Raw genomic sequence first — 9,517 nt, 5'->3', positions numbered from 1 at the left:
TCCCAGCTACTCAGGAGGCTGAGGCAGGAGAATGGCGGGAACCCGGGAGGCGGAGCTTGCAGTGAGCCGAGATCGCGCCACTGCACTCCAGCCTGGGCAACAGCGTGAGACTCCGTCTCAAAAAAAAAAAAAAAAACTACCAGGCCACGCACTGTGGCTCAATGCCTGTAATCCCAGCACTCTGGGAGGCCAAGGCGGGTGGATCACAAGGTCAGGAGCTCGAGACCATCCTGGCTAACACAGTGAAACCACGTCTCTACTAAAAATACAATTAATTGGCCGGGCATGGTAGCACATGCCTGTAGGCCCAGCTACTCGGGAGGCTGAGGCAGGAGAATCGCTTGAACCCAGGAGGCAGAGGTGGCAGTGAGCCAAGATTGCACCACCGCACTTCAGCCTGGGCAAGAGAGCGAGACTCTGTCTCAAAAAGAACTACCAGATTACAGTTCTGTTGACAATAACAGCATCCAAAAACCAGTGACAGAATACAGAAAGAAACATGACGACAAGGTCTATGAAAGAGCAGACTATAGTAACCTAAAGGCAGATTTAAACAAATTCCTGTAATGTGCTAATTTCAGTCATGCTAACTTTGAGAAAGTTTTTTAAACTTTTAAATGTAAATAATCCACTTTCACATTTCTTCCCAAATGAAAAATATCTCCTTTTTTCTGTCACTGACTTTGGCAAATTTTCCAAAAACTAAAGACAAAACAGTATTTTTTTTTTTTTGAGATAGAGTTTCACTCTTGTTGCCCAGGCTGGAGTACAACGGTGTAATGTCGGCTCATTGCAACTTCTGCCTCCCAGGTTCAACTGATTCTCCTGCCTTGGCCTCCCAAGTAGCTGGGATTACAGGCATGCACCACCACAGCCAGCTAATTTTTTCTATTTAGTAGAGAGACAGGGATTCACCAACTTGGTCAGGCTGGTCTCAAACTCCTGACCTCAGGTGATCCACCTGCCTTGGTCTCTCACAGTGCTGGGATTACAGGTGTGCGCCACCGCACCTGGCCAGAAAACAGTATCTTAAAACAGTATGTTCCTTTTCCCCATTCACCCCATGAGACACGACGTTTCACAGGGATGTGTATTTCTTTCAGATTTTGATACATATGTGCATAATTTTTCACAAATCAATCAAATGATACCATATTTCCAAAACTATACATATTCAAAATGCCCAACCACTTACTGTATTGTGGTCATCTCTTCATGCCAATAAAGAAAGGCCACCTTAAATCTTTTTGACAACTGCACAGTATGCCATTCCAAGTCTGCCTTAGTTTGACCAATCTCTATTGATGGGCATTTAGATTAATCCAGGGGTGTCCAACCTTTTGGCTTCCCTGGGCCACACTGAAGGATCTGTCTTGGGCCACACATAAAATATACTAAGTAGTGATAGCTGATGAGCTTTAAAAAATAATAATAATAATCGCTACAAAAAATCTCAATGCTAGGCCGGGTGCGGCAGCTCATGCCTGCAATCCCAGGGCTTTGGGAGGCCGAGGTGGGCAGATCGCCTGAGGTCAGGAGTTCAAGACCAGCCTGGACAACATGGTGAAACCTCGTCTCTACTAAAAATACAAAACTTAGCCAAGCGTGGTGGTGGGCGCCTATAATCCCAGGTACTTGGGAGGCTGAGTTAGGAGAATTGCTTGAACCTGGGAGGCAGAGGTTGCAGTAACCTGAGATCTGGGCACTTCACCCCAGATTGAGCAAAAGCAAAACTCCAACAACAACAACAACAAAAAAAAAACCTCAATATTTTAAGAAAGTTTAGGCCGCGCGCGGTGGCTCAAGCCTGTAATCCCAGCACTTTGGGAGGCCGAGACGGGTGGATCACGAGGTCAGGAGATCGAGACCATCCTGGCTAACACAGTGAAACCCCGTCTCTACTAAAAAAATACAAAAAACTAGCCGGGCGAGGTGGCGGATGCCTGTAGTCCCAGCTACTCAGGAGGCTGAGGCAGGAGAATGGCGTGAACCTGGGAGGCGGAGCTTGCAGTGAGCTGAGATCCGGCCACTGCACTCCAGCCTGGGTGACAGAGCGAGCCTCCGTCTCAAAAAAAAAAAAAAAAGTTTACAAATTTGTGTTGGGCTGCAATGCGGCCCACAGGCCTCAGATTGGACAAGCATGACTAGGCATTCATACAGCAAATATTTTTTTTTTTTTTTTTTTTTTGAGACGGAGTCTCGCTCTGTAGCCCAGGCTGGAGTGCAGTGGCCGGATCTCAGCTCACTGCAAGCTCCGCGTCCCGGGTTCACGCCATTCTCCGGCCTCAGCCTCCCGAGTAGCTGGGACTACAGGCGCTGCCACCTCGCCCGGCTATTTTTTGTATTTCTTAGTAGAGACGGGGTTTCACCGTGTTAGCCAGGATGGTCTCGATCTCCTGACCTCGTGATCCGCCCATCTCGGCCTCCCAAAGTGCTGGGATTACAGGCTTGAGCCACCGCGCCCGGCCTCATACAGCAAATATTTATTGAGACCTACTATGTACCAGGCACTGTCAGAGGATATATCAGTAAATAAAACAAGAAGTTCTCTACCCTCATGGAGCTTACATTATAGTGACTATTGACAATTTTTTGCTTTTATACCAAAAATTCTAGCTGGGAGTTTTTGAGCATTGACTGTCTTAAATATTCTGCTTTTATAACTAATTTTATAATAAGCATTCTTTTATTTCTTCCTTTGAATAAATTTCTAAAAACAGACTTGCTGGAACAATTTACTTTAGAAATGCTACTTTTATACTCAAAATAATAACCTTTTATCGTATATATTCCTAACATTTTTCTCTAATTTGCCTGCCTTTGAACTACAGTTCAAAGGTCCCCAAACAGGCATCTTTTGCTGTAGATACGTTCTGAATGCTTAAGCAGTTACCTTTTCTTTTTTTTTTTTTTTTTTTTTTTTTTTTGAGACGGAGTCTCGCTCTGTCACCCAGGCTGGAGTGCAGTGGCCGGATCTCAGCTCACTGCAAGCTCCGCCTCCTGGGTTCACGCCATTCTCTGGCCTCAGCCTCCCAAGTAGCAGGGACTACAGGCGCCCGCCACCTCGCCCGGCTAGTTTTTTGTATTTAATAGAGACGGGGTTTCACCGTGTTTGCCAGGATGGTCTCGATCTCCTGACCTCGTGATCCGCCCGTCTCGGCCTCCCAAAGTGCTGGGATTACAGGCTTGAGCCACCGCGCCCGGCCAAGCAGTTACCTTTTCTACCTTTTCTTTTTTTTTTTTTTTTTTTTTTTTGAGACGGAGTCTCGCTCTGTCGCCCAGGCTGGAATGCAGTGGCCGGATCTCAGCTCACTGCAAGCTCCGCCTCCCAGGTTTACGCCATTCTCCTGCCTCAGCCTCCCGAATAGCTGGGACTACAGGCGCCCGCCACCTTGCCCGGCTAGTTTTTTGTATTTTTTAGAGAGACGGGGTTTCACCAGGTTAGCCAGGATGGTCTCGATCTGCTGACCTCGTGATCCGCCCGTCTCGGCCTCCCAAAGTGCTGGGATTACAGGCTTGAGCCACCGCGCCCGGCCACCTTTTCTACCTTTTCATGGTTTACAGCCTTACTGTCATACTAAGAAACTCTTTACCTACAGCTGGATTGCCAGTTGATCCAATACCTTCTACATGGCAAACCATCCATTCCCAACTCATTATAAATGCTACATTAATAATACGTTTCCATTAACTTATACATCAGTATCTAGACTGCTTTGTTCCACTTACCAACAGTACTTATAAAAAAATCTACTAGGAAACATTCCCCCTTTTCTTTCTTTAGAACCCCCCTCAAATATTTACTTCTCCAAATCAAGTGACATCTTGAAAATATTCAAGCACACACGTATAGGAATACTGCATTCAAGCTCTGTATTTGTCTATCTACTCAAGTTCTCTTTCACCCCTTCAATAATGAATCTAAAGGTTCCTTCACATAATTTTTGAGATGGAGTTTCACTCTTTTTGCCCAGGTTGGAGTGCAATGGTGGGATCTCGGCTCACTGCAACCTCCGCCTCCCGGGTTCAAGCGATTCTCCTGCCTCAGCTTCCTGAGTAGCTGGGACTACAGGCATGCACCACCACACCCGACTAATTTTGTATTTTTAGTAGAGACGGAGTTTCTGCATGTTGGTCAGGTTGAACTCCCGACCAGGTTGAACTCCCGACCTCAGGTGATCCACCCGCCTCGGCCTCCCAAAGTGCTGGGATTATTACAGGCGTGAACCGCCACTCCCAGTCATATAGTTCTTTTTTTTTTTTTTTGAGACAAGAGTCTCACACTCTGTTGCCCAGGCTGGAGTGCAGTGGCCGCATCTCAGCTCACTGCAAGCTCCGCCTTCCGGGTTCACACCATTCTCCTGTCTCAGGCTCCCGAGTAGCTGGGACTACAGGCGCCAGCCACCTCGCCCAGCTAGTTTTTTGTATTTTTTTTTTTTTTTTAGTAGAGATAGGGTTTCACCGTGTTAGCCAGGATGGTCTCGATCTGCTGACCTTGTGACCCGCCCATCTCAGCTTCCCAAAGTGCTGGGATTACAGGCTTGAGCCACGGCGCCCGGTCCCGGCCATATAGTTCTTGTAACTAACTTAAACATGTTTTCCCTTTTATTTTATTCATTTATGTTTTTGGAGACGGAGTCTTACTCTGTCACCCAGGCTGGAGTGCAGTAGTGTGATCTCAGCTCGCTGCAGCCTCTGCCTCCCAGGTTCAAGCAATTTTTCTGTCTCAGCCTCCCGAGTAGCTGGGATCACAGGCGTGCACCACCACATCCAACTAATTTTTATATTTTTTAGTAGAGACGGGGTTTCACCATGTTGACTAGGCTGGTCTCAAACTCCTGGCCTCAAGTGATTGCCCCGCCTCCGCCTCCCAAAGTGCTGGGATTACAAGCATGAGATACCGTGCCCGGCCATGCTTTCCCCTTTTAAAAAGTGAAAAAGTTGGCCGGGCACAGTGGGTCACGTCTGTAATTCCAGCACTTTGGGAGGCTGAGGCGGGTGAATCACGAGGCCAGAAGTTCAAGACTCTACTAAAAATACAAAAAAATTACCCAGGCGTGGTGGCAGGCACCTGTAATCCCAGCTACTCAGGAGGCTGAGGCAGAGAATTGCTTGAACCTGGGAGGCGGAGGCTGCAGTGAGCTGAGATTGTACAACTGCACTCCAGCCTGAGTGACAGAGCGAGACTCCATCTCAAAAAAGAAAAAAGTGAAAAAGTTTTAGGCCTAACAACCACGAAACAGATGCCATTGGTCTATTTGCCTAAGAACTCAAAAAATCATCTAAAGTTAATTTCTATAAAGAATAAATTATTTACAGCTGGTCATGGTGGCTCATGCCTGTAATCCCAGCACTTTGGGAGGCCGAGACGGGCGGATCACGAGGTCAGGAGATCGAGACCATCCTGGCTAACATGGTGAAACCCCGTCTCTACTAAAAAATACAAAAAAACTAGACGGGCGAGGTGGCGGCGCCTGTAGTCCCAGCTACTCGGGAGGCTGAGGCAGGAGAATGGCGTGAACCTGGGAGGCGGAGCTTGCAGTGAGCCGAGATGGCGCCACTGCACTCCAGCCTGGGCAACAGAGTGAGACTCCCTCTCAAAAAAAAAACAAAAAAATTAGCCCATGTGGTGGCGGGCACCTGTAGTCCCAGCTACTCGGGAAGCTGAGGCAGGAGAACGGTGTGAACCCAGGAGACGGAGCTTGCAGTGAGCGAAGATCGCGCCACTGCACTCCAGCCTGGGCGACAGAGCAAGTATCCTTCTCAAAAAAAAAAAAAAAAAAAGAGTAAGTTATTTACAAAAAAGAAAAGCAAACTTACAAAGACCAGAGGCTCTGGTCAGTCCAATGCTCCTTTATGTTATCCGACCAATCACTATCTCAGACACTTATTACTGACTTCTATAAGAATCCAAAAAACAGAATTTCACTCAAAGGACAATCTGTTTCAGCTAACCATTCATGCCCAAGAGGATTATGAGGGTTAATTCATTATCGGTTAATTAATTACAGGGTTAATTAATGGTTAATTAATTACAGGGCAGACCTCAGCCCCCACCTTAGTGTCTCTAAGGTGGGTGGGATGTAGTCAGAGAAAAGGCGGTGCAGTAACAGCAACACAGGTTCATCAGGAACTGGAGCTTTTCCTACTGTCCCTGCTTCCTCCTCCAGTGAATCCCAACAATCACAGCCACAGAAATAGTAAGCAGGAAAAAACGAGGAGGTGGCAGTAGAGGAGCCTATTTGTCTTATCACAGTTATTCATCAAGTAGCTGGTTCCTCTTTTCTGCCTCTTCTTCCAGATGATCCAATGACCCTCAAACTGCCCTCCCAACCCCGAAAGAAAGTCTCTGATTTTTGTAATGGGTCAATATACACAAAAACTTCAGAGCTATTTATATTCAATTTATCAAGGACTACCTACGCTAACACGCTTGTACAACACAACTTGTAATGCTGCTTTGTTATGTCTTCAGATTCAGAAACAAACACAATCTTTTTTTTTTTTTTTGGTGAGACAGTGTCTCACTGTGTCGCCCAGGCTAGAGTGTAGTGGTACAATCTAGACTCACTGCAACCTCCACCTCCTGGGTTCAAGAGATTCTCCGGCCTCAGCCTCCTGAGTAGCTGGAATTATAGGCGCCTGTCACCACGCTCAGCTAATTTTTGTTTTTAGTAGAGAAGGGTTTTCACCATGTTGGCCAGGCTGGTCTCGAACTCTTGACCTCAAGTGATCTGACCGCCTTGGCCTCCCAAAGTGCTAGGATTACAGGTATGAGCCACCGCACCGGCCCAAAGACAATCTTTTGTTTTTGTTTGTGGGGTTTTGTTTTTGCTTTTTTGAGACAAGGTCTCACTCTGGCACCCAGACTGGAGTACAGTGGCATGATCATAATTCACTGTAACCTCAAACTCCTGCCTCAGCCATCCCAGTAGGTAGGACTACAGGCATCATGCCCAGCTAATTTTGTTTTTTTTAACTTTTTGCAGAGACGGGGTCTCACTACATTGCCTAGGCTGGTCTCAAATTCCTGGCTCAAGGGATCCTGGCAACTCAACCTCCCCAGATCCTGAGATTACGGGGATTATAGTTATGAGCAACTGCAACCAATCCGTTTTGTTTAAAAATCAAATTCCTGGCCGGGCGCGGTGGCTCAAGCCTGTAATCCCAGCACTTTGGGAGGCCAAGACGGGCGGATCACGAGGTCAGGAGGTCGAGACCACCCTGGCTGACACGGTGAAACCCCGTCTCTACTAAAAAATACAAAAAACTAGCCGGGCGAGGTGGCTAACCCTAACCCTAAAGACCCTAAACCAAGTGCCCTCTCCACCCAACAGCTCACAGCACCTACCATAGGCCTGAACTTCGCTTCCTCAAGTTTGCCATCTCCCCACAGAGAATGAACTATCAATTGCAACTTCGCAGTACTCAATCATCACCAAGCACAGTGTCTTGCTCGAAGTAAGTACTCGGTAAATATTTGTTAAAGAGTTCACTCCATCCCACAGATACCATTATTAACTGGGCCTCCTAAAGCAGGCAGTTCTCGAGGTCACACAGTATAGGAAAAGCTGTGATGAAAAATGACCATGGTTTCTACAGGTCCCACCATCAAGGACCAGAGTCTATCTCCTACTCTCCAAGCCTGTGCTAAGCTTTGCTTTTTTTTGTTTTCTTCCTTTATTTCTTGTAGAGATGGGGTCTCACTATGTTATCCAGGCTGGTTTCAAACTCCTGGCCTCAAGCCATTCTCTCACCTTGGCCTCCCAAAGCGTTGGGATTACAGGCATGAGCCAGTGCTCCTGGCCTGTGCTAGGCCTTATAACTTGCATTAAGCAAGGGAATACAGCAGAGGTGACACCGTGACTTCTAAACATGTCCTCAAGTAGCCTGTCAAACTGTGCTCCTGCCCTCATGGAATTCAGCCACTATGGGAGGAAGCCTGAGCTACACTGTTGGAGGGGCAGGCTGAAGAGATCAGAGGCACCCTGGCTGAAAGCCCACGTGGGTGAGGCCAATGGGAAGCACAACCCAGCTTACCTGCCAACCAACTGTAAACTGCCCTTGCTAGCGTGGCCAGCACAGTGAACAGAGACGAGCCCAGCCCACATCCATATACCCCCACATGATGATCAACAAGAAGTTACTGTTTTAAGTCACTTCATTTTGGGGTAGTTTGTTAACCAGCAATATATAACTGATATAAGGCCATGGCAATATGCTCTTTTTAAACTTGGCACCGAGACCGGGTGCGGTGGCTCACACCTGTAATCCCAGCACTTTGGGAGGCCGAGGTGGGCGGATCACCTGAGGTCAGGAGTTTGAGACCAGCCTAGCCAACATGGTGAAGCCCCGTCTCTACTAAAAATACAAAAATCAGCCAGGCGTGGTAGCTCACACCTATAATCCCAGCTACTCAGGAGGCTGAGGTAGAACTGCTTGAACCCGGGAGGCGGAGGTTGCAGTGAGCCAAGATGGTGCCACTGCACTCCAGCCTGGGCGACAGAGCAAGACTCCGTCTTACATAAATAAACTTGGCACTGAGAGTGCTGGACTGGACAATCCTCCATGGTGGAGCAGGATCACTGTGGCACACCCCAGCTGTGACAACCACCAAAGTATACAGGCAGGCAGCGTGGGGACTAAATACAAGAGGGAACACAAACCTGCCTCTAGGGGACTCAGCGCCTTCACAGGGAAGGAAAGAGTCCCTGCTTTGGGGGCATTCTTTATGTCTTCTCACTGACTTCTGATCTAGGTTACTGGTCCCCAAGAACAGTCAGTGGGACAAATACTGGCAGCAGCCTCAATCCAACCCTATGGAAGCTACCAAGGACAACACTCTTCAGTTCCCACAAAAGAAAGACGACTAGCAAAGCATGAACACAACGCACCCCCTGTCCAGGTGCAGGGACTCACGCCTGCAATCCCAGCACTCTGGGAGGTCAAGACGGGCAGATCATATGAGGTCAGGAATTCAAGAACAGCCTGGTCAACATGGCAAAACTCTGTCTCTACTAAAAATACAAAAATTAGGCCGGGCTTGGTGGCTCATGTCTGTCTGTAATCCTAGCACTTTGGGAGACTGAGGCGGGCAGATTGCCTGAGCTGAGGAATCGGAGACCAGCCTGGGCAACACAGTGAAACCTCGTCTCTACTAAAGCACCGGGAAAGCCAGGCGTGGTGGCATGCACCTGTAGTCCCAGTTACTTGGGAGGCTGAGGCAGGAGAACTGCTTGAACCTGGGAGGCAGAGGTTGCAGTGAGATGAGATTGCACCACTGCACTCCAGCCTAGGCGACAGAGCAAGACTCCATCTCTTAAAAAAAAAAAAAAAAAAAAAAAAAAAAAAATTAGCTGGACGTGCTGGCACACGCCTGTAGTCCTAGCTACTTGGGAGGCTGAGACAGGAGAATTGCTTGAGCCTCCACCACACCAATTGTGTGGTGGAGGTTGCAGTGAGCTGAGATGGCGCCACTGCAGTCCAGCCTGGGGGACAAAGAGTGAGACCCTGTCTC

At 47.9% G+C, this 9,517-nt stretch overlaps 1 long non-coding RNA gene across 1 annotated transcript; it reads right to left on the bottom strand.

Moving 5' to 3' along the window:
* Positions 1 to 2,681: 2,681 nt before the first annotated feature.
* On the bottom strand, positions 2,682 to 3,255 carry LOC141409097 (uncharacterized). The gene is made up of 2 exons (XR_012427571.1): positions 3,217 to 3,255; positions 2,682 to 2,893 (listed from the first exon to the last, which is right to left on the bottom strand). It is a non-coding gene; the product is annotated as an uncharacterized lncRNA (long non-coding RNA).
* Positions 3,256 to 9,517: the final 6,262 nt, after the last annotated feature.

The sequence above is a fragment of the Macaca fascicularis genome, chromosome 1 (genome assembly GCF_037993035.2).
Source record: "Macaca fascicularis isolate 582-1 chromosome 1, T2T-MFA8v1.1".
Taxonomy (NCBI): Eukaryota; Metazoa; Chordata; class Mammalia; order Primates; family Cercopithecidae; genus Macaca; species Macaca fascicularis.
Note: the sequence above shows the minus strand (reverse complement) of the source record. Positions and strands in the feature narration are given on the sequence as shown.